This window comes from Macaca mulatta, chromosome 3 (assembly GCF_049350105.2).
Source record: "Macaca mulatta isolate MMU2019108-1 chromosome 3, T2T-MMU8v2.0, whole genome shotgun sequence".
NCBI classification, from domain to species: domain Eukaryota; kingdom Metazoa; phylum Chordata; class Mammalia; order Primates; family Cercopithecidae; genus Macaca; species Macaca mulatta.
In genome coordinates, this window is record NC_133408.1 from 124887417 (window position 1) to 124892699 (window position 5283).

The following is a 5283-nucleotide window of genomic DNA, read 5'->3' on the forward strand; positions in this document are numbered from 1 at the left end:
AGCTTTTCAGCAAATGAGGAACTTTAAGTTTTTGCTGCTTAATAAGCAAGGGCTTGAAAAAAATTACCACAAAATACAGAAAACTGTTTTAATGGGATATGGAATTTCTGCTGTGTTGTCAGGCCAGATAATGTAAAGGCATAAACTTTTACTACCTTTTGTTAAGAGCAGACCGAATAGTTTGAGATACACTGTTATTTTAGTATATAGAAAACCAAATTCTAGTTTTACATTAATATAGTAGTTAGCAGGAAAGAATTTATTAGCTCCTTGCCCTATTTTTTTTAATGGAACACATCATGATTTTGTGTGTCATCCTTGTGCAGAGGCCATACTAATCTTCTTGTGTCATTCCAGTGTTAGTGTACACGCTGCCTAATTGAAAACCCTGTCCTATTTCTGTTGTATTTTTTTGAGACAGGGTCTTGTTTTGTCACCCAGGCTGGAGTGCAGTGGCATGCTTATGGTTGACTGCAGCCTCTGTCTCCTGGACTGCCCTATTTAAAAAACAGTCTTACAAATAAACTCGTCAGAATGGAGGGAACGTTGACAACATTTGAGTATATTTTATTGTTTCTTTTTCAACTCATTATTTGCAGTGAGGCAAATCAATTGTTTTCTGCATACTTACAACTTTCTACATCTATTTGAGATTTGTTTTATACAATTCGTTTTCTCATTCTAGAAGAACCAAACCTTTTAGTTTAAGACAGGAAATATTTCCAATACCTTGCATACATGGTCATACTTTTCTGCTACTATTGCTTTAGTATAGTCTTTGATGATTTATATAAATTCTAACTTTCAGTCAAAGCAGCTGATTTCTATTTCATAGAGAAAACTAGAAGGGGGTATAGAAGTATTTATTATAGGGCCGGGTGCGGTGACTCAGGCCTGTAATCCCAGCATTTCGGGAGGCCGAGGTGGGTGGATCACGAGATCAGGAGATGGAGGCCATCCTGGCAAATACTGTGAAACCCCGTCTCTACTAAAAATACAAAAAAAAAAAAAAAAAAAAGAAATAAAAGAAAGAAAAAAAAGGAAGAAAAAAAAATTAGCCAGGCGTGGTGGCGGGCACCTGTAGTCCCAGCTACTCAGGAGGCTGAGGCAGGAGAATGGCATGAACCTGGGGTGTGGAGCTTACAGCCAGTGGAGATCGTGCCACTGCACTCCAACCCCTGGGCAACAGAGCAAGATTCCATCTCAAAAAAAAAAAAAGAAGAAGAAGAAGAAGAAATATCTCCTATACACAGTTTAGCAAATTAACAAAACTCATGAAATAACCTCCTACAGTCACCCACATCCATTTTTCACTTTTTTAAATCAGAGTAAACACAATCTTTAGTTAGGTAAACACAATCATTAACACGAAAACCAGATATATTCACTATAGGAAACAAAGTGTATTTATTAAAAATATGTTGGATGACCAAATTTTAGTATTCTAGTTCCCTTAAAAATTATCTAGGTGTCCAAGTTATCTATTAAATAACTTGATCTAAGAATAGACTAAGGTTTTAAAGTTAAATAAGGATCTTAGCTATGTTGACAAACTACAGCTTACCGTATTCTAATTTAAGAATTTAGACCATTTGTATTCACATAGCTTAATGTGGGGACTTAGAACGGAGACCCCCCATGTTAATTTGACTTACTTATTGTTTAAGAAATTCTTGCCCAGAAATGTAAAGCAATATATAGACCAATGTAAAGAAATATAAACCAATATATAGCTTTACTACTTGCTTCAGGAAATTCCTGAAAAGCAACTTATCTATATAATTTGTTCATCTGGCCAACTAGTTTTTCTATCAGGATAATAGATTGCTTATCTGGCCAAATAGGTAGCTTATTAAAGAAAAAATTACTTACGGGCCGGGTGCGGTGCCTCACGCCTGCAATCCCAGCACTTTGGGAGGCTGAGGTGGGCAGATTACTTGAGGTCAGGAGTTCAATATTAGTCTGGCCAACACGGCAAAACCCTGCCTCTACTAAAAATACAAAAATTAGGCTGGGCACGTTGGCTCACACCTGATCCAGCACTTTAGGAGGCCGAGGCAGGTGGATCAGATCAGGAGTTCGAGACCAGCTTGGGCAACATGGCGAAACTCTGTCTCTACTGAAAATACAAAAACAAAAAACAGAAAAAAACTAGCTGGGCATGATGGCAGGTGCCTGTAATCCCAGCTACTAGGGAGGCTGAGGCAGGAGAATTGCTTGAACTGGGGAAGCGGAGGTTGCAGTGAGCCGAAATCTTGCCATTGCACTCCAGCCTGGGCAACAAGAGCAAAACTCCAACTCAAAAAAAAAAAAAAAAAAAAAAAAAATTAGCCAGGTGTGGTGGCAGGCGCCTGTAATCTCAGCTACTTGGAAGGCTGAGGTAGGAAAATTACTTCTTGAACCCAGGAGGCGGAGGGTGCAGTGAGCCATCATACTACTGCACTCCAGCCTGGGCAACAGAGCAAGATTTTGCCAAAAAAAAAAAAAAAAAAAGAAAAGAAAAATTACTCATCAAGGCTTATGTTGGCCTTTCTCGGTCTCCTAATCCTAAACTATAAGTCATGAACTGTCCTCCAGTTCAGTTAGTTTCTTGTCTTGATAAACCTGCCTTTAACAACTGAAGCCTAGATCCCTAAGCCTCATAAATATCCTCCTCTTAAGTTCCCATTTTGAGGTGTTACTAGGATCTCTCAAGGTGGTATTCTCCCTTGTTGTAGCAGACTGAGCTTTGATTGATCAACGGAAACTGTAAGTTAATCAATGTTTGTTGTGTAAGGTTGAGAAATTTGTGGTAATATTGTTATGTGGCAATAGAAAATCAGTTCAACCCCATTAATAAAACTAGGGAAGAGTCATATAGCTGTTTTCAAACCAAAAGTTATCAAACAAGCCTAATCTATACAAGATTCACCTTTATTTTATTTCTTTGACATAAAACGTATGACTCAAAAGATTCACCTTTATAATATGAACTCATGTTGTCCTACAAACCTGCTTCTGATCTTGAGATTTCCATAATAATTTTTAAGCCTAGTTTTAAATGAGCAATTTCTTTATTTCCTGAGAAATTTGTGAATGCCAGAGTTATGTAAGTGCTTGTTTTTGTCTATGAACCAATTAGAGAGGAGCTATTTAAATTTAAGATAATTTATAATTTAATTTATTTACACACATGAGGTGGAAAAATGTCAAACTCACGCAATGAGAGGTAAAGGTTTTACACAATTACAGATAGACTTGCTCAGACTGAGAACTTGAAGTTTCAGTTCTACAGCCTCAATCATGAGTCAACAGTAAACACAGAACCATAAAAACCACTAGTGCAGATCTCGAAGGGACATTTTACTTTTAGTGAGCATATAATGTTTTCCTGATTGAGTTGAGCTCACAAATAGTCAAATAGACAAGTAAACAAAAAGAGGGCTAACAAACCAGATTTTTTTATTGTCTCTCACCCAACAGAAACCGATCCCCTTTATATCCTGAGAGAGGTCACTACATGATCACATCATAAAACCAGATTCCCAAATACAACTCTTTTTTTTGAGACGGAGTTTTGCTCTTGTTGCCCAGGCTGGAGTGCAATGACCTAATCTCAGCTCACTGCAACCTCCGCCTCCCTGGTTCAAGCAATTTTCCTGCCTCAGCCTCCTGAGTAGCTGGGATTACGGGTGCCTGCCACCACACCCAACTAATATTTGTATTTTTTTTTTTTTTCTTAAGTAGAGACAGCTTTCACCATGTTGGCCAGGCTGGTATCGAACTCCTGAACTCAGGTGATCCAGCCTCATCCTCCCAAAGTGCTGGGATTACAGGCATGAGCCACCATGCCCATCCCCCAAATACTACTCTTATGAATGAAGAACAACTTGTTGACTATGTACAATCAGACTTAGATATACATGAAATGCTTTTTTGACTCTGAAATCAATGGTCTAATGTACCCACTTGTCCCCAGGTCTGACTGTAGAGTTAGACGAGATATCAAGAGTTGACTAAGAGCCAGAAAAAAGAAAGAAAAACTCCCATGGTATACTTAGAGAATGATGATTTAGGCTTAATTAATTAATTATTTATTTATTTAAATAGGCTTTTGGGGAACAGGTGGTGTTTAGTTACGTGAATAAGACCTTCAGTGATGACTTCTGAGATTTTGGTACACCCAGCACCGAAGTAGTGTACACTGTATGCAATGTGTAGTCTTTTATCCCTCACCTCCCTCCCACTCTTTCCCCTGAGTCCCCAAAGTCCATTAAATTATTTTTATGCCTTTGCAGCCTCATAGTTTAGCTCTCACTTATAAGTGAGAACATACAATGTTTGGTTTTCCATTCCTGGGTTATTTCACTTAGAATAATGGTCTCCAATTCCATCCAGGTTGCTACAAATGCCATTATTTTGTTCCTTATTATGGCTGAGTAGTATTCCATGGTGTATATATATATCTCACATGTTCTTTATCTACTCATTGATTAATGGGCATTTGGGCTCGCTTCACATTTTTGCAATTGTGGATTGTACTGCTATAAACATGTGTGTGCAAGTATCTTTTTCATGTAGTGACTTCTTTTCCTTTGGGTAGATACCCAGAAGTGGGATTGCTGGATCCAATGGTAGATTTACTTTTAGTTCCTTAAGGAATCTCCATGCTGTTTTCCATAGTGGTTTTACTAGTTTACATTCCCATCAACAGCATAAAAGTGTTCCCTTTTTGGTGGAGGTTGCAGTGATCAGAGATAGTGCCACTGCACTCCAGTCTGGCAACAGAGCGAGACTCCATCTCAAAAAATAATAATAATAGATGCCAACATGTATTATTTTTTATTGTTTGATTATGACCATTCTTGCATGAGTAAGGTGGTATCACACAGTGGTTTTCATTTGCATTTCTCTGATAATTAGTGATGTTGAGCATTTTTTCATGTTTGTTGGTCTGATATAGGCTGTTTTAGTATCAAATAGTTTACATGAGCAGTAGGATGGCCAAAGGTGCCGTATTACTGATGATCTTGAATGTTTAGAAGTGACAGTAAATCATTTTTTAATATGTTAAAATAAATTTTTTATAAATGATAAAATCATGACTTTTATATTAATATAAAAATAAACCTGTTAAAGATTTTGTTTAACTCAGGAAATAGGTGAGGTGTTACAACAAAATCAAGGAAGAATTTTTAAAAATTATAAATCAGGAACATTTAAATAAATGTCCTAATGAAATTAAGACTGGCTTCATGGGGACAGATGGGAAAGGAGGCAAACCAGTCGCCTCTGCACCAGACA

General features: G+C 37.5%; 1 non-coding gene across 1 annotated transcript; it reads right to left on the bottom strand.

Annotated features, from left to right (window-relative positions):
• Positions 1-281: 281 nt before the first annotated feature.
• LOC114677195 (U6 spliceosomal RNA) lies at positions 282-383 on the bottom strand. The gene has a single exon (XR_003728496.1). It is a non-coding gene; the product is annotated as a U6 spliceosomal RNA (small nuclear RNA).
• Positions 384-5283: the final 4900 nt, after the last annotated feature.